Source organism: Biomphalaria glabrata, chromosome 2 (assembly GCF_947242115.1).
Source record: "Biomphalaria glabrata chromosome 2, xgBioGlab47.1, whole genome shotgun sequence".
Taxonomy (NCBI): domain Eukaryota; kingdom Metazoa; phylum Mollusca; class Gastropoda; family Planorbidae; genus Biomphalaria; species Biomphalaria glabrata.
This window is the reverse complement of record NC_074712.1, coordinates 3,209,215-3,229,135: the sequence shown is the minus strand read 5'-3', so window position 1 is coordinate 3,229,135 and position 19,921 is coordinate 3,209,215. Positions and strand designations below refer to the sequence as shown.

At 37.4% G+C, this 19,921-nt stretch overlaps 1 long non-coding RNA gene across 2 annotated transcripts; it reads right to left on the bottom strand.

Moving 5' to 3' along the window:
* Positions 1–11,387: 11,387 nt before the first annotated feature.
* Positions 11,388–18,190, bottom strand: LOC129924823 (uncharacterized). 2 transcript variants are annotated; one of them, XR_008776757.1, is made up of 4 exons: positions 17,940–18,188; positions 15,749–15,881; positions 14,475–14,609; positions 11,388–12,027 (listed from the first exon to the last, which is right to left on the bottom strand). It is a non-coding gene; the product is annotated as an uncharacterized LOC129924823 (long non-coding RNA). The 2 variants fall into 2 exon arrangements; XR_008776758.1 differs by lacking the exon at positions 14,475–14,609 and having other exon boundaries at positions 17,940–18,190.
* Between the last annotated feature and the right edge of the window lie 1,731 nt (positions 18,191–19,921).

Genomic DNA, 19,921 nt, shown 5'->3' with positions numbered 1-19,921 from the left:
GTTACGCCGTAGTAGCGGTTGTGAATAGTAAGGTCGGAATTTGACTCCTGCTAAGTTCGTCAGTTGGCGCGATATGTCTAAGTTCATCTTCAAGTGGAATCTATGGAGCACCATCGGGATCAGAAAAACCGTACACATAAAAATATAGATTTAGGCGGCAATCCGACAAATACATGAATTATAATAAATATTTTAAATGTTTTTCACTGTGTAATGATTAATATGAATCGGATGATGTAATCTGATGTAATATTGTTACAAAAAAATTGTGCGGTTTATAGTTGGTATTTACAGAAGTTAAATCTGATGGCCAAATATCTAAGTACTATCAAGGGGGATCCTCTTTTTTTGCTGAAGAAATAACATAATCCCTGTTTATGACATAAAACATTTTAATCCTTCAAGTAAAAATCATGAAAAGACTGATCACACACAATATATCAAGCAATAATACACTTGATCATTCATATTCAGAAATAAATTCAAAATAGTAGACTTAACACAGTGTTTCCCAAACTGTGCTCCACGGAACCCAAGTTCCGCGAGGCCTGAGTAGGCTAAGTGTTCCGCGAGCTACTGGAATAATTAACTAGCAGGCCACCATGTCAATTAATATCTCTAAAAAAAAAATAAGCAAAGCGTTCCGCTAAATAATTACAATATGCGAAGTGTTCCGTTAAGGGAAAAGTTAGGGAACCACTGACTTAACATAGAGCTTGATACTTATAGACTGAACAAACTGATTTCTTGGACCCTGAAAAAGCTCGTTGTTTTCTCTATAATTTTTCAAACTGAAAGTTCTCAAATCGGAAACTAATATCTCCATTTCGTTAATTTACACATCTGTGCTAAAACTGGAAGCTACGAGAAGCCAATGACAGGTTTACACTTCTATTACATATATAAAGTTGACAAGGATACTCTTCCATGTCCCGGGTGTAAAAGAAGGTCAAGGCTCATTAAAGAAAAAACGGAAGCGGAAACGCGTGCAGATATGGAATGGCTAAAACAAGATTTTAGTGAATTGACATATGTGATGAAAATCCTTTAACATCGTGTGATTAAAGCTGTATTTTTACATAACTTCACTGATACGTTTTGGTTTTGTCCTATATACGCACAGAGCTGCCAAAAAATTATTATTGTGAACGGTGATACTGTGAATTTAATAAATGTGCAGTTTTTATCAGTTGGCTTACTTGACATGATCCTTTTGGCTTTCCGTGGAGCATAAGGCCGCAACAACACTTCGCCATCAGGCTCTGTTTCAGGTGATTCCTCCGAACTGGGTTGAAGTCCATCCTGCCTTAGTTGCTTCTGGGTCGATCAATCTCCTCCATGTGGGCTTTATTCAAGCCTTTCCCTTCCCCTTTAAGCTCCAGCCTAGGGCCAGTTGTGCAATATATTCTAGTGTTCTTATCATTGTATGTCCAGTCAAACCCCATTTACTTCTTTAGATTTTTTGTTGGCTTGGAATTTCTGGGACTGTGTATTAAATGAATGTCTTTACAGGGCCGGTCTTACAGATTGCGGGGCCCTATGCGAAACGGATCGCGCGGGGCCCAGTCTGGGTAGGGATAAAGATAATAAGGGAAAATTAAGATTTTATATTAGAAACTAAATTCATCTTCGCATTTTGTTCATACTTTACTAAGTACAAAATCACGGTGTAATTAACTTTACAAGCCATCTACAGTAGATAGTAGTTTTCCAACAAAAAGCTGATAAACATTCAGATCTGCCTTTTAGATTTACTATCGACTAGCAAAATATCGCTTTTTTTGTTGTTTTAAGAGGTCGATATAGATTTAGATCTATATGTGAATGCCAATGACTATTAAAGAAAGCTGACAATGCCGTTTTTTTTTTTATCGCGAGTAGCATTGGTGTTTTCCATATTGAAAGACACCCCGAAATAACAATTTTGTCGGTTTTTTAAAGGGGATTTGAATGCTTTTTTAGAAGATTTTAATAATTTCATGAGTTTTTCGTGACTTTTTCGTAGCCCTACATTTTGCAATTTCAAAATTCCAGGAATCCTTTAATAGTAAGTTAAAATGGTTTAATTTAATAATAGACACATAGAATTCGAGCAAGGCCTACAAAAGTGCGGGGCCCACCCTGCGGCCGCATAGGTTGCAGTGGCCTAAGACCGGCCCTGTGTCTGTATATATATATATATATATATCGAAACCCCTATTAACGATTAGGTGAAAAGCCACAAAATTTGGAAAAAATACATTCCCAACTTTTACCTTTTCCTTAGTCTGTTGGACCATTGGGGCACCACACATGATTCGTCAACTTTCTTTCTTCATTCCTCCCTGTCCTTTGCATTTAATAGAAATTCGTTCACTGACCGCCCTGTCCATTCTTTGAAGTTGTCTTCCCATCGCTTTCTCTGTCTTCCTCTTCTTCCTGGTACTGTTCCCTGAAGGAAAGCCTTTGCGAGCCCTGAGGACCTTGTGATCTGGCCATAGAGTTTGAGTTTACGTTTTTTATTTACCGTGGTTAGCAGGTCATCGTGGGGACCAGTCGCTGTATTAATTCAGTTTCTAATCTCTTCATTCGTGATGCGGTCCAAGTAAGTGACACCTAAGATCTTTCTGCAGCATCTTAGTTCCATTGCTAAGAAATTACTTGTGAACTAAATTACTAGTAAATATACACATATATTTTTTTAGCAATTTTCTATACACATTTCTTAAAGGTATTGTACTAATTACTATGGCAAAACTGCCAACTCTAGACTCTCTCCAGCTTTTTATTACAGATACTTGAATACTTGAAAAAAAAAAGTGAAATTATGATCTTAATGCAGCACCGTACGAAAACGAAAGTCTTATTCTGTAATAGACAATGACATCCATGCCCTTAGCTTCATTGGCTAATATGTTTATGACAATACAAACAAACTTCGTGTAAATAGAAAACAAGAATACAGACATTTTTTTGTTGTTGTTGTTGTGGCATTGTGTTACATGAAACAATATTGTTCTAGAAGCAATCATATAACAAAGTAGGGTTAATTAGGGTCGCTTTTAATTAGGGTCACTGTGATGTTGCCCCAATCCCTTTAAAACTAAAATAAATGTTTAGATCCCCAACACACACTCGAGAAAAAAAAATTGGTATGATTTTAATGTAGTTTGATGCAGAGGTGTAGCTAGGGTGGGGGAGGGAGGGGGAGAATTTAAAAATCACTGTGGCCACCACAACGACCAACCGCCTTTACTTTCCCAACTAAAGTCAGGTACCCATTAGAGTTGGGTGGACTCTTGGGCGCCCTAGAAAAAAAAAAGGAAAAAATTCAAAATCCCAGTCAATTTACTCCCAATTACTTAAAGCCGGCCCTGCAAATACGTCATGTTGAAGCTCCTTGTAGCCAAATAGAAATGAAAAAACAACTTTGTGCTATAAATAATAATAATAATAATAATAATGTAGACTCAAGGCGCTGTGATAACATTACAAACATAATCACGACAGCTAAAAATGACAAACTAATCTAAAAAAAGTTTTGAACAGATAGGTCTTAATGTTCTTCTTGAATGTAGTGTAGCATGTTGTTTGTCTGAGATCAATGGGGAATGAGTTCCATACACTGAAAAAGCCCCCAGATCGTAGCTTTTGAGGGAGAAACGTGGCACCACTAGAAGCCTTGAGTCCATTGAACGCAGGGCTCTCTGGGGGACATATGGAGTGATCAATTCGCTAAGGTACAAGGGCATTTCTTTGTTATAAATACACTGATGACAAAGTGTGGCTACCTTGTAGTCGATTCTCTCTTTCACGGTCAGCGGCTGTTCTTAGCAGAAGATCAAGAGAAAGGCCGGTCCATTATTTTACGCTGTCCCCCTAGCTATTCTTTGGATGACCCTTTCTTTGTGCTCCCTCCAGTGTACCTTCTTATCTTATATAATACAGACGTTACTTCAAAAAATAAGGTGATTACGTCCTACGCGTCATGCATTTAGCCAGGCATATTAACCAATGACTTAAATTCTGCCAAGTCACTGGTTTTCCTGGCTAGCTCAGGCAACCCATTCCATGCTCTAATCGCGCTAGGGAAGAAGGAGCATTTGTACAAATTTGTCCTGGCATATGGGACGAGGAATGTGCCTTTAAGATCAAGAGAAAGGCCGGTCCATTATGAAGGATGACTTTTGACAGTGAGTCTTGTCTTTCAATATGACTGAACCAGCTCAGCATTCACCTCTTCACATTAGCGAGGTGTTTCTTCTTTTTGCCAGCCAGAGTGTTGACACTTATAGAAGGTGGTCTTGCCATGTACGGAGACAGGCAAACCCTACAGAACACTGCCAGATACCTGGGGACCGTGCTGTAAGGGATTAAACACACCAAGGAGCCTTAGTGCATAGAGGCTTAGTGCATGGAGGCTTAGTGCAAGGAGGCTTAGTACATGGAGCCTTAGTGAAGGCTTAGTGCATGGAGGCTTAGTGCATGAAGGCTTAGTGCATAGAGGCTTAGTGCATGAAGGTTTAGTGCATAGAGGCTTAGTGCATGGAGGCTTAGTGCATAGAGGCTTAGTGCATGGAGGCTTAGTGCATAGAGGCTTAGTGCAAGGAGGCTTAGTGCATGGAGGCTTAGTGCAAGGAGGCTTAGTGCATGGAGGCTTAGTGCATGGTGCCTTAGTGCATGGAGGCTTAGTGCATGGAGCCTTAGTGGATGGAGGCTTAGTGGATGGAGGCTTAGTGCATGGAGCCTTAGTGCATGGAGCCTTAGTGGATGGAGGCTTAGTGCATGGAGCCTTAGTGGATGGAGGCTTAGTGCATGGAGCCTTAGTGGATGGAGCCTTAGTGGATGGAGGCTTAGTGGATGGAGGCTTAGTGCATGGAGCCTTAGTGCATAAAGGCTTACAAATAAACTAGTATACTATGTTTCCTTTTCCAGGTATTTGATACCGAGCTACGCCACGCTACGATAACAAAGACGAAACTATTGAAACTTGTTATTATTCTTGGAAACAAAGGACTTTCCCCCAGATTCTTATGAAAGAGAATGTAATTACCAGTACAAACACCCGACACCAAGTAAATCTAACTTAACTTCAAAGTATATTAGTGAAATATTATTTACGCGCCTTCATTAACAGAATAAAAAAAAGGGGCAGCCGCAATATTTTACAGTGCAAATTCTGTTGTTTTTTTTTTCTAAGTTTACGATTAAAAATATTTTCTGCAAGCATTGCGCGCCACTAGATCAAGACTTTTCGTGCTGTGAGATGTTTCGTTATTTACTTGTTAGCCTCCTTTTGAAAACAAGCTTGGGTTTGGCTAATTACCAAAACATTTTTTTGTGTTTTCGTTGATAAAATGATGCTAGAGTCAGAAATAGCAATATGTACTAAGTTTACTAGTTGGTCTGACTATAAGGTTGCTATTGCTAGTTATAAAAATGTTGATTGCTGACTAAATATTACTTTTGAGACTTTTATAAAGCTTGTAGAATTCGCAAGCAAATCTTACTGTCGAACTGACTCTGCTTTTTACAAAGCTTATATCAACTAACTCTGTCTGTCTGTCTGGTAAAAAGTTTGTACACTTTGTTTCTCCCACACCCAATCTCGAATCAAGCTGAAATTTTGCACAATTATTTCTTTCACCTGACAACACACGAATCAATAAAAACAATTAACCAAATAGTTAATTAACTATTGGTAATTATTAATTATTTTGTTTGGTATCTCGAACAAGGGAGAGAAACTGTACTTGACTGAAGTGGCGGTGAATTAGTTTCTTGTATAGGTTGCCGCTCTAAATTGTAACAAACAATATATAACTACACAATCTTCTATAGCCATAAGTACCTCCCTAGCAGAGTGGTTAGCGTGTCGGCCCAGGCCACAAGTTCGAATTTAGGTCGCTCCCCCCCCCCCTTTTTTTTTTGTAAATGCATTTAAAAACAAATTTCGGTAAAATCCACCCAGATATCCATTTCTTTCTCCCCCCCCCCCCCCCCATTTTTTCCTACTGGTCCAGATAAGTGGTAGAATCATATCATAGTAAGAAAACTAAAAACATGAACTGGCGCTAAACAAAAACAATTGGTAAAACTATTAATCGCACAAATGTATTGTTGTTGGACTAGATTAAATGTAATTACATGAGTGATCCAAACTAATTGATACAATTACACTTCGTATAAGTTTTTTTTTAAAATTATTTTTATTTTTTTTCTTGTTTGATGTTCTGTTGAAAAAAAAATAAAGTTCCCCTTTCAGACCTTATGGTCTATAGGGCAGATGATGTAAAGGTCATCTGTTTCTGAGGCCTACGGTAAACGAGGGTGTCGTGTGGCCAGCACAACGACCAACCGCCTTTTCTTTTCCCCATTATAGCTGGGTGGACTCAGAGGCGCCCGATGATCCCGAAATTAAAAATCCCATTCACCTGGATTTGAACCCCGGACCCCGGTTCGGAAGTCAAGCGCTTTACCGCTCAGCCACCGCGCCTCTGATAAAAACTGATAAAAAAAAAAAAAGTACACTACTAATTCGGTCAGAAGGCCTGCACTTTAAGACATCGAAAATAAAAATGTTTTTTTTTTTCTCTTTTTCCCCCTCGATAAACTATCAAGAGTTCATTTGGAAGTTTGACAACTGGGGCAATAGGGCTGGACCTGAAAAACACGATACACCGGTCACGTGACATGTATATTTGTATTTTTTAATGCGTTTTCTCTGTCTGTTTGACATTTCTCAATCTCATAGTTCCCTAATCAAAAGAATGGAGTCGAGCCTGACACCCACGGCGTATTATACCAGTACACGCTGAGCTTCACCTCCACATCTTCCGAAGTCTGTTGGATAGCTAAAGCACCACATGCTGCCTGGCAGTGCGGTATGCGCTCTGGACTGCCGTCTCAATGATCCCGGGCTCGAGCTCAGACCGCTGCCATCCCCCGTCGTATTACGGGAGGTCTGGGTGATAATGTAATAATCTGAAGGAACATCCGAAACATGTGAAACAAAAACAAATAGAAAGTGTTTTCTGTTTCTTATGTAGATTTAACTTCTAGTATGCCTCCAGTATAAGGTCCTTCATTTTTTGAAGTTGTGGTAAGTTCATCTTCGTATTAAGCAGGTCGCCTTACAGTGGTAAAGACATAAAACTAACCATGGTATGACTCTAGAAAAATCTGACCTTTTTAACGTGAACAAAACGGACAGAACTGCATTGGCGGAGACGTACTGACAAATCTTTATAAGAAGGTTTCGATTTAATCCGATTGCAGGCGCCTAAAGCAAAACGTTATAATAGGCTCTACTTGGATGATTGGTGATGCGGTGGCCGAGTGGTAAAGCGCTTGGCATCCTTTTGCGGTTCCGGGTTCGAATCATGGTAAAGGCTGGGATTTCGAATTTCGGAATCTTAAGGGCGGCCCTGAGTCCACCCAGTCCTAATGGATGCCTAAAATTGGTTGAGGAAAAGTAAAGGCAATTGGTCGTTATGCTGACCACATGACACCCTCAATAATCGTGGGTCACACAGACAGATGACCTTTACACTATCTGTGTTGACCGCATGTACTGAAAGTGGAAGTGTTTTTTTTTTCTTTTTAATAAAGAAGGTTTAACGAATTTGCTTAATTTAATTATTTTAAAATTGAAAAACTTTTACATTAATTCTGGATATAATCAATATTCAAATAGAGATCTATAACCCCAATGCTAGAAAAACATACTTTTTTAGACCCTTGACATATATGACCACCTTCGTGACCATTTTGTTAGGCCCACTAAGGCGCTTACAACAGTTTGAGAAACACAGCAGTAGGAAAATTCTGATTCCCTCTTGTTTTGATACAAAGAAAACATTTTTTTTTTAAATGTATGCTCAAAAATTTATGGAAAACATCAAAACAGATCAAAATAATATGAAAATAAAAAAATATGAAAATATTCTTAAAGTACAAAAAGGTTGGCCTATTTTTATACGAAACTTCTATTCGTGTATCTGGAATCTTGTCAAATGTTTATTGCAGAATTAGAGTTTTTATAAATCTAATTATCTTACGTTTTTTAAAAATTTTTCTGTCAAACTTGATAGGGACTCGGCTACACTTTGATTAGTTGATCCTATCTTATCTTATCCAGGGGTTCAAATTCTGGTGATTTATTTCGGGATTTTTGGGGCGTCTCTGAGTCCACCCAGCTCTAATGGGTACCTGACATTAGTTGGGGAAAAGTAAAGGCAGTTGATCGTTGAGCTGGCCACATGACACCCTCGTTAACCGAACGTCTGCTTTATAAACCACAAGGTCTGATAGGGGAACTTAATTTTTAATGCTATCTTATCTTATCTTATCATATAGATTACAGACGATACATCAAAAAATTACGTCCTATTCATTACATGTGTCAATCTAGTCATGTGTCAATCTAGTCATGTGTCAATCTAGTCATGTGTCAATCTAGTCATATGTCAATTCTACAATTTCTGTGGAACAATTCTACACTTTCTGTGGAACAATTCTACCTTTTATTTGAAACAATTCTACACTTTCTGTGGAACAATTCTACCTTTTAGTTTGGAACAATTCTAAACTTTCTGTGGAACAATTCTACCTTTTATTTGGAACAATTCTACCTTTTATTTGGAACAATTCTACACTTTCTGTGGAACAATTCTATACTTTCTGTGGAACAATTCTACCTTTTATTTGGAACAATTCTATACTTTCTGTGGAACAATTCTACCTTTTATTTGGAACAATTCTATACTTTCTGTGTAACAATTCTACACTTTCTGTGGAACAATTCTACCTTTTATTTGGAACAATTCTATACTTTCTGTGTAACAATTCTACACTTTCTGTGGAACAATTCTACCTTTTATTTGGAACAATTCTATACTTTCTGTGGAACAATTCTATACTTTCTGTGTAACAATTCTACACTTTCTGTGGAACAATTCTACCTTTTATTTGGAACAATTCTATACTTTCTGTGTAACAATTCTACACTTTCTGTGGAACAATTCTACCTTTTATTTGGAACAATTCTATACTTTCTGTGGAACAATTCTATACTTTCTGTGTAACAATTCTACACTTTCTGTGGAACAATTCTACCTTTTATTTGGAACAATTCTATACTTTCTGTGGAACAATTCTACCTTTTATTTGGAACAATTCTATACTTTCTGTGTAACAATTCTACACTTTCTGTGGAACTATTCTACCTTTTATTTGGAACAATTCTATACTTTCTGTGGAACAATTCTACCTTTTATTTGGAACAATTCTATACTTTCTGTGTAACAATTCTACACTTTCTGTGGAACAATTCTACCTTTTATTTGGAACAATTCTATACTTTCTGTGGAACAATTCTACCTTTTATTTGGAACAATTCTATACTTTCTGTGTAACAATTCTACACTTTCTGTGGAACAATTCTATACTTTCTGTTGAAACAATTCTACCTTTTATTTGGAACAATTCTATACTTTCTGTGGAACAATTCTACACTTTCTGTTGAACAATTCTACCTTTTATTTGGAACAATTCTATACTTTCTGTGAAACAATTCTATTTTTTATTTGGAACAATTCTATACTTTCTGTGAAACAATTCTTTTTTTTATTTGGAACAATTCTATACTTTCAGTTGAACAATTCTACCTTTTATTTGGAACAATTCTACACTTTCTGTGGAACAATTCTACCTTTTATTTGGAACAATTCTATACTTTCTGTGTAACAATTCTACACTTTCTGTGGAACAATTCTATACTTTCTGTTGAAACAATTCTACCTTTTATTTGGAACAATTCTATACTTTCTGTGGAACAATTCTACACTTTCTGTTGAACAATTCTACCTTTTATTTGGAACAATTCTATACTTTCTGTGAAACAATTCTATTTTTTATTTGGAACAATTCTATACTTTCTGTTGAACTATTCTACCTTTAATTTGGAACAATTCTATACTTTCTGTGTAACAATTCTACACTTTCTGTGGATAAATTCTACCTTTTATTTGGAACAATTCTATACTTTATGTGGAACAATTCTATACTTTCTGTGTAACAATTCTACACTTTCTGTGGAACAATTCTACCTTTTATTTGGAACAATTCTATACTTTCTGTGAAACAATTCTATTTTTTATTTGGAACAATTCTATACTTTCTGTTGAACAATTCTACCTTTTATTTGGAACAATTCTATACTTTCTGTGTAACAATTCTACACTTTCTGTGGAACAATTCTACCTTTTATTTGGAACAATTCTATACTTTCTGTGGAACAATTCTATACTTTCTGTGTAACAATTCTACACTTTCTGTGGAACAATTCTACCTTTTATTTGGAACAATTCTATACTTTCTGTGAAACAATTCTATTTTTTATTTGGAACAATTCTATACTTTCTGTTGAACAATTCTACCTTTTATTTGGAACAATTCTATACTTTCTGTGTAACAATTCTACACTTTCTGTGGAACAATTTTACCTTTTATTTGGAACAATTCTATACTTTCTGTGAAACAATTCTATTTTTTATTTGGAACAATTCTATACTTTCTGTTGAACAATTCTACCTTTTCTTTGGAACAATTCTATACTTTCTGTGAAACAATTCTACACTTTCTGTGGAACAATTCTACCTTTTATTTGGAACAATTCTATACTTTTTCTGGAACAATTCTACCTATTATTTGGAACAATTCTGCCTTTTATTTGGAACAATTCTATACTTTCTGTGGAACAATTCTATACTTTCTGTGGAACAATTCTACCTTTTATTTGGAACAATTCTATACTTTTTGTGGAACAATTCTACCTTTTATTTGGAACAATTCTATACTTTTTGTGGAACAATTCTACACTTTCTGTGGAACAATTCTACCTTTTATTTGGAACAATTCTACACTTTCTGTGGAACAATTCTACCTTTTATTTGGAACAATTCTATACTTTCTGTGGAACAATTCTACCTATTATTTGGAACAATTCTACCTTTTATTTGGAACAATTCTATACTTTCTGTGAAACAATTCTACACTGTCTGTGGAACAATTCTACGTTTTCTTTGAAATAATTCTACACTTTCTTTGAAATAATTCTACACTTTCTTTGAAATAATTCTACACTTTCTTTGAAATAATTCTACACTTTCTTTGAAATAATTCTACACTTTCTTTGAAATAATTCTACACTTTCTGTGGAACAATTCTACACTTTCTGTGGAATAATTCTACTATTTCTTTAAAATAATTCTACACTTTCCACATCTTCATTCATCATAGAAATAATATTTTTAACAAAGCCATATTTAGACTTTAAAAGGCCTCAATCTATTTGAAATATGGGGCTCTTTACAGGAAGTCCAGATATTATGTCAGTGCTCAATATATCTTGGGTGCCCTAAGCAATAGCGTGTGTTACCTACTGGTAAATCCGGCCTGATTATTTAGTGTATACTTGCCATTTAGTCCTGTAATTTTGTGCAAACATTTTTATGAGATATATGGCATCATGGAACATCAAGTGATGAACTAGCTTACATAACTGTTTCATTTCACCAAATTCAAAAGCAAGGTGTTTATAGCAGACGTCAATCGTGCATCGTTAGCTTACGAAATACAAATCATTTTGGTAAAGGGGGAGAGTTCGAAGTAAAGGGGGAGAACTACATATGTCAAAACATAAGCAGACAACAGATACACATATTTCAACGTGACTTTTTTTTTTGTAAACATTCTTGTTTGTTTGTGCCATTAAGAAGAAAAATAATACTTTAAAAAATATCTTCCATTGAAACGTGTTCATTTTTGCAAGTCTTGATAGTGGCCAGGTAATCTCATAAGCTTAGCGGGTTTCAGTTGCCAGCTCGGTTTATCTTCCAAGTAAAGTTGTCAGGTAAGTGGGCACTCGAGAGAAACCTGGCAAGCCGGCGCGAAGAGCTCTCCCGAAGTCAAGTAACTGGAGAGAGCCAATACGTAGTGTTAGACATAATCACTTGTATAGAGACTTCGACCTATCGAGAACATTTTCTGGGTAGAGACGAAAAGGGGAAGAAAAAAAAAAAACCAACAATTATTACGTGCCAAAGATTTCAAACTGATCTAAAAATAACCACATACCTCGTTCTCTTGGCATATTTATAGTCTCATCGCGTACTTTTATAAAGTTTAACATTCGAATTCTTTACGAAGAATGTCTGGATGGAATGCCACCTTCAATAACTCATTATTATCGATAGACAAAAGTTGATGGAAACGTACGCGCAAATTGGTTAACCACCGAACACCCCCTTCCCCAAAATGATTAGCAGAATTATATGCTTACCCCATTACTCTTAATCTTACGGCTTTAAAAGCTCAGAATGTTAAACTTGAAAAAGGTGGAGTCTTTTGTAATATTATGGGACAGAAATAGGAAAACCAAGTTGTCTAGAATAGAACACTAATTTCAAGACACCGGGATTAACATATTGGCTTGTCAAAGACTCTTGCATTCCTATTTTGGTTTGTGTTTGGCAGATTGAAGTTTATCCTTGGAAAAGTGCCTATGTAGGCTATCAGGCTGACATGACCAGAGTGAGGTAGATAATATTCTCTTAGGCACGGAGACTATGAAAAAAATGTGATTGAAAACGAAACGAAACAAAGTGTCTGGAAGAAATGTCAAAAATAGAACGAAGTGATATAAACTCAATTTCCACTTCTGCTGGTGAGTAGAATTTTTTTTTTTCATGGATTGGATTTTATTTTTCATGGATTGGATTTTATTTTTCATGGATTGGATTTTTTTTTCATGGATTGGATTTTTTTTTCATGGATTGGATTTTTTTTTTCATGGATTGGATTTTTTTTTTCATGGATTGGATTTTTTTGTTCATGGATTGGATTTTTTTTTCTCTTACGTTTCGGACATTCCTTCAGAATTTAAGAATATTACTACTAGCCCATGAGGCGCGGTGGCAGAGTAATAAATCGTTTGTCTTCCTTACCCGTGTCCGGGGTTCAAATCCTGGTGAAGACTGGGGTTTTTAATTTTTTTATTTTTTCGAGTGCCTCTAAGTCCACACAACTCTATTGGGTACCTGACATTATCCCTACCCAGATTGGGCCCCGCGCAATCCTTTTCGCATTGGGCCCCGCATTTGTTAGGGTTGATGCTAATTGTTCTTTTTTTATTTGGCCGAGCTGCCATCTCATTTCCCCGATAACCCAAACTTTTCAACTTAAGAAAACACAAATAAACCAAGTCAGGCGGCAAGGGACGTCAACGGTTCAGGAAAGTTTACGCAGACGTTAAGTCTTTAAAAAATTATGGGATATAAGTAAAATCCTTTTAACCAGTCCATGAAGTAAAATGCTTATATCAGTGCCAGTGATTTATTGTCAATTCTGAAAATCTAATAATTTTTTTTTAATACACGATTCTAACTGGGCAGTGCTCCTTCTTCACTAGTGTCATGGAACGGTTGCCTGAATCAGACAGGAAAGCCAATGACTTACAAGAATTTAAGTCTCTAGTTAACAAGCACGACTAGATTGGCACATGAATACGCTTAGGACGTAATTATCGTCTGCTAAGAAGAAACGACAGTAGTGTTTAAGATACGATAAAAACAATAGCGCCATAAGTTCACAGAACCGGACAGCGCCCAGGTCAGGTCATCGCGCGTGCAAGTCTGCATGAAGGGAAGATGTGAACCTGTGAAGGTTTTTAACAAAATTATTTTAAAACCAAAAAAAAAAAGAAAATGATTATCTTTCACAAATTCGTATCTGGTGGCACATAGATCTGGGACAAACGAGTTCCTGCCATTCTGTGTTTGCAAGGTGTCCGACATTTGACACCGACAAAGTGCGAGGCTATCGTCTGATCAACATCCGCCGAGTATCAACAGACAAATAGAGATGGAAGATGAACTCACGCAAAGGTTAATGCCAAACGCTGAAGATGTCAGGAGATTCCCGTTTTAGTCTCGAGAAACAAGGTGTCAGAGGTCACGTGGTAGTGGTACAAGAGCCGTGGTCGAAATCGTTGGAAGAATGAACTTTTAGGGTCAACTGTTTTAAATGAACCGAAGTTAAATTGCTAGGAAGAGCTAAGTTCTATGGTCTAATGATTTATATAACTATAGGCTATTTGGACGGCGGCGAGGTGGCTGAGGGGGGTAAAGAGCTTGGATTCCATACCGAGGGGTCCTGAGTTTGAATCTCGGTGATTTTGAATTTCGAGATTTTTAGGACGACCCAGAGAAGTGACGTAGCTAGGACTTTGCTATCATTTGAGGGCCCGAAGGGGGGGGGGGCGTGACCTCATTGGGGGCCGCTATATTTTGCGTAATATTTTATATTTTATGTAATTAAAAATTGAACACTCATTTGGGGGCCCCCTTATGTGGGTGCCCGGGTGGATTTTAAAATTACCCCCCCCCACCCTAGCTACGCCATTGCCCCGGAGTTCACCCAACTCTAATGAGTACCTGAGAATAAAGCCTGACATTACTTTGGGGAAAGTAAAGGCGGTTGGTAGATGCGCTGGCCACATGGCATCCTCGTTAGCCGTTGGTCAAAGAAACAGACGATGGTTACATCATCTGTCCGATAGATCGCAAGGTCTGAAATTGGAACGTAAAGATTTTTGGCAGAACTGTTGTGTTTCATAAACTGTTTCTAACAGGTTTAGTCAAATCTTATAGTCCAGTGATGTTCTTTTGATAATTTCCTTTGAATGACTGGAACAATACAAATTTAAAGACTCAACATTGTTCTAGTTGTGAATACATAAGCCTTGTGTTCGAGTCCGAAGACTAGTGAGGAATTCAGTACTTCCCGTGGCTGCGCAACCCCACCCGTGACCTACATATTTTGCCACATCCAGGGCAAGCATAACCATTGTCCGCAGGTGTCGACTTGTATTTTCTTTTCGCATCTGTCCTCGGCAGCGGATTCTCTTTTGGTCTCAAATGTGTATCCCGCGGCCTTTGTGGGTGACCTCCAGCGGTCTCGTTCTGAATACTCGAGTTTATATTAAATCCCTTACAGTTTGAAAAGAAGCAGAAAGAAGGGTGAAAATGCAACGGCGCCTGGTGATTATATACGCCCAACCTGCGATCGCAGCTGTGTATCAAGGATTGGCCTCTTTAGTCACACAAGATGATCGTCTATCGAGACGTAAAATGCCACAGAGTTTGAAAAAGAGTTACGCATATAACAATCTCTATATATAGGTCTGTGATCTGATCATTATCGGATAAGAATTTGTTTTCGTATTCCAGTCTAGGTATAATATATATAGGTCTGTAAATAATATTTTTGCACATTTTTAGAACTGCAGCATCAACTGTCAAGCATTAAGATATTTTTTTTTAAATTTATAGCTCAAATCTTAATATTAATTGGATAACAATGCACTCGAGTGTCCTTGACATTGTTTAGTTCATCGTAAAAAATCTCAAATATGGGTCTAATGTAAAAAAAAATAAAAAATTAACTCCCAGCTTTCATTGAAAAAGTCTAAATTTTGAGAAAGTCAAGAATGCGCAATAAAAGAAATATTTCAAAGATTCTACAGAGAAACCCTAACGCTACTCCCCCCTACCCCCCTCGCTAGCAGATCGCATTCTAAAAACTATGCCAAACCATCTTTCTCTTGGCATTGGTGCACCAATCAATGGCCGCTGAACTTTAAAAAAACAATGGAATGTTCAATCGGCAGCGCCATGAGGCAAGAGTGTACCAGAAATTGGTTACTTACCACAAGGGCGTTAACCGGCTGACGGTTTTTTTTTTATTATTGGATTGTCTCCCTGCTAGTTTGCTTGAGTTCACATCGTTAATTGAAATTAATTGCAACAGCGATGTTATGTTCATCTGCTTGATTTTAAAGCCTGATGTTAAAAGAAGATAGTGTAGAATTTATATATCCCCAGTATTGGAGTTTCTAAGCTATAGCGGTTAACTCTTTTGGTGTATCCGGTCAGGGCCGGTCCTAGCCATTGCGGGGCCCTATGCGAAACTGAGTGCGCAGGGCCTAGTCTGTGTGGGAATAAGGATATAAAGTGAAAATTAACATTTTGTATAAGAAAATAATATTTGACTTTACTAAGTTAAAAATTGCGATCTGTACTTTGCGAACCTTGTAACCAATGGCATATTTATATGCTAGTGACTATAAAAGTAATTAAAGTTTTGGAACTTCCGATTAAGGTATAAATTCGCATGAAAGCTGACAATGCCTTTTTTCCTTTTATCACGCGTAGATTGGCGTTTTGCGCAATTAATGACACCCACAAATGACAATTTTGTCTATTTTTCTAGAGATTTTAAAGAGTTTTCATGAGATTTTAATAAATTAGCCCGGGGCCTATTAAAGCGCGAGGCCCACTGCGACCGCATAGGTTGCTGTCAAACTTCTTTCTCCATTCTTCTCTACCATTTGCCTTTGATAGAATTTCATTTTGATATTGTTTCTGAAAATATTGTCTTTTCACCTGCTAGGGTGGACCACTTCGGGGGCCGATTTTGAGTTTGTGTTTCCACACAAACTGTCTTTGTGACCTTGTTTAAATTGCTTTTCTTATATTAATTTCACACTATGTTTATAATCCAAATTTACGTAATGATATTTCACTAAAAGCGATTCTTTTTGTGTGTGTGTGTTTTGAAAATAGTGATACTTAACGTATTTCTTAAGTGTTTGTATATTAGAAATAGTTCTTTCTGGAGAAGCAGCAGGTTTCTCATCCATCCAGCAAGGGAGTCTGGGTGAGCGTTGTAAGCTTCTCCATTGAGGTCCGGGGCGAAGCAACGGCCACAAACATATTTCGGCTACCTGAGCCTCAGTGGTTCTTTCCCCTGGCATCCACAACCAAGGCCAATCGTTATAGAAGGCCTCAATACTGACCTGCGACGTCACAGCCTGTGGGAAGTGGAGACCAATAGCTCTTTGCCACGGCGAAAACACCTGTAACGATTGGTCTCGCTTCAACCCCTTTTTCTCGTAGTAAGAAAAATGTAAAAAAAAAAAGCCAATACAGAAATAATTAAAGTAAAGTTCCCCTTTCAGACCTTGTGGTCTATAGGGCAGATGATGTTATGGTCATCTGTTTCTGTGGCCTACGGTTAACTAGGGTGTCATGTGGCCAGCACAACGACCAACCGCCTTTACTTTTCCCCAACTAATGTCAGGTACCCATTAGAGCTGGGTGGACTCAGAGGCGCCCGAAATTAAAAATCCCAGTCTTCACCAGGATTCGAACCCCGGTCCCCGGTTCGAAAGCCAAGCGCTTTACCGCTCAGCCTCCGCGCCTCCAGAGCACACTAAAATCACTACATTTAGAGACGCTTCAGATCACAAGACTAAAACGTAAAGTAGTAATACTACATAAAACACTGAACCATAATTACAAATTATTTACGAAACCTAATAAAATACTCAGAAAGACACATAGTTAAAGGAGAATTTTTTTTTCCACATGCCAGCACGTTATATATCAGATACCAATTCTTCCTTAGTGCCATTAGACAATATAATGGGTTGCCTGAATCAGCCAGGAAACCCAACGAATTAGCAGAGCTTAAGTCACTCGTTAACATACATGACTAAATGAACACATGAAACGCGTAACGTCTGTCATTTATAAGATAAGATAAGACAATACTGTATTCCCAGCAGCTACCCCTCTTCCATATACACACAAAGATCAGAGAGCTCTGGATAAACTGCACCCAGCGGTTCAAAGGTAAGGGCCTCTACCTGCCTGACAGAATGAACTAAACAGCTGGTCGCTAAGCTATTTCCTGTAACTTTTGGGATCGCCACCAGAAAATGATGTGAGCATGAGGAGCGTATGTTGATATCCTAAAGTGCTCACCACATGGAATCTCCGACGCGCATCTGTGGACATTACTTCATAGTTGCCTGCGCCAAAATTGTGCTTACTTACCGTGACCCAAGACTGACAAGGGCTACTATAATACACATGTTCTTTGTTTTTTTCACTTCAGAATTATCCTTTCTGTACCATCGATTAGAAATGTTCAATAATAAAACTCTTTATTATTCTAAAGTTTTTTCTTCACCTTGAAGTACAGTGGCAGAGCCTAAACTTGCTACACGGGCGCTCTATCTGGTTCCTCAGCGCCCCAAGCATGTTTGGGCGACCACTAAAGTGTAGTAAACACACACTCCCCCCTTACCCCAAGCGGAAGGAGTTGCTCTTAAATTTCTAACTTCCTTATGACACGAATCAAAAACAACTTTAAAAAAAACAACGAAACAATATTTTTGCTGTACAATAACATTTCTCTTTTATTTCACCATCATATTTTTTTTCCAAGTTTTTTTGTTTTTATCACTAGAAACAGTTTCGTAATACAACACAAATATAAACAATCTGTAATGTTCAATAAACTACAGCAGACGTGGAGACATAAAGACATGTATATACAACCAACTGAAACAAGTCTTTACAGACGAAACACAGGGTTTTTTAAAAAAATGCTACACAGCCTTTCAAATAGATATCACTAAGAGAACGAAACAAATAAAGTGTTTCAAATGAAAGTTAAAAACACAGATCTGAATGTTGCTGTATCTAATGATATACTTGTCATGGACAAATACAGGAAGGAAAGGAGACTTATGGGCTCGTCTACAGCTTTATCCAGGGGAAGGGCGCAAGCCATTATATGATGGGCTAGTTACAGTGGCGTAGCTAGGGGTATCGGGGGGGGGGGGAGCTTGATCCTGCATTTTGACATTCAACATCGTGACATGAGATGATGTACTTAATTAATATATAACTTAATAATGCATAACACATGTTACTCCCTGAGAGTAACTCCGCACGGAAAGAGTTAATCTGTGTGGTATACATGCAATAGGGTCACTAACCTTTATATATAATAGTAAGATGACGTGGCAGTGGCGTAGTATTGAATGTAAAATAAAAATATTCAGACACTCATTTTGGGGGGGGGGGGGGGGCTCCTCAATTTAAATTTGACGTCCCCCTTCCCCCGCCCTAGCTACGCCACTGGCTAGTTATATACACGTCTTCATATACTTGGTAGCATAATGGAAAAAGAAACAAAAAAAAAATCAGGAGATGTCAACATTGGTTTTAGTAAACATTTGAAAAAGTCACGAAGGAAATTATAAATTGACTTCTGAAGTGATTCGGTAAATGGTTGGACTAAAATATTTTCCCCCCTTCCCTGACTAGTTGGAATGGATGTGGACTACAAAGGAATGTACACACATGTTGCCAAGAGACAACCCCCCACACATAAAAACAAAAAGGTAAAGTTATTATGTCTGTATTTATTGAAGGTATACATATAACATGACCAATTTGGTCACGATAAAGAAACAAAGGGAGCTAAAAAGTTTGAAGAACTAAAAATAACAAAGGGAAGTAATGTTAGTTGTTTTTTTTCTTTTTTTTTTTAAGTACTTATGAGGAATGCAGCGTGGTAGATGGAGGAATGATTCGTTTGAGTCAATGAGTGTTTCTAGAAAACAAAAGCACAATGAATGATTCGTTTGAGTCAATGAGTGTTTCTAGAAAACAAAAGCACAATGAATGATTCGTCTGAGTCAATAAGTGTTTCTAGAAAACAAAAACACACTGAATGATTCGTTTGAGTCAATGAGTGTTTCTAGGAAACAAAAACACACTGAATGATTCGTTTGAGTCAATGAGTGTTTCTAGAAAACAAAAACACACTGAATGATTCGTTTGAGTCAATGAGTGTTTCTAGAAAACAAAAACACACTGAATGAGTCGTCTGAGTCAATGAGTGTTTCTAGAAAACAAAAACACACTGAATGATTCGTCTGAGTCAATGAGTGTTTCTAGAAAACAAAAACACACTGAATGATTCGTTTGAGTCAATGAGTGTTTCTAGAAAACAAAAAACACAC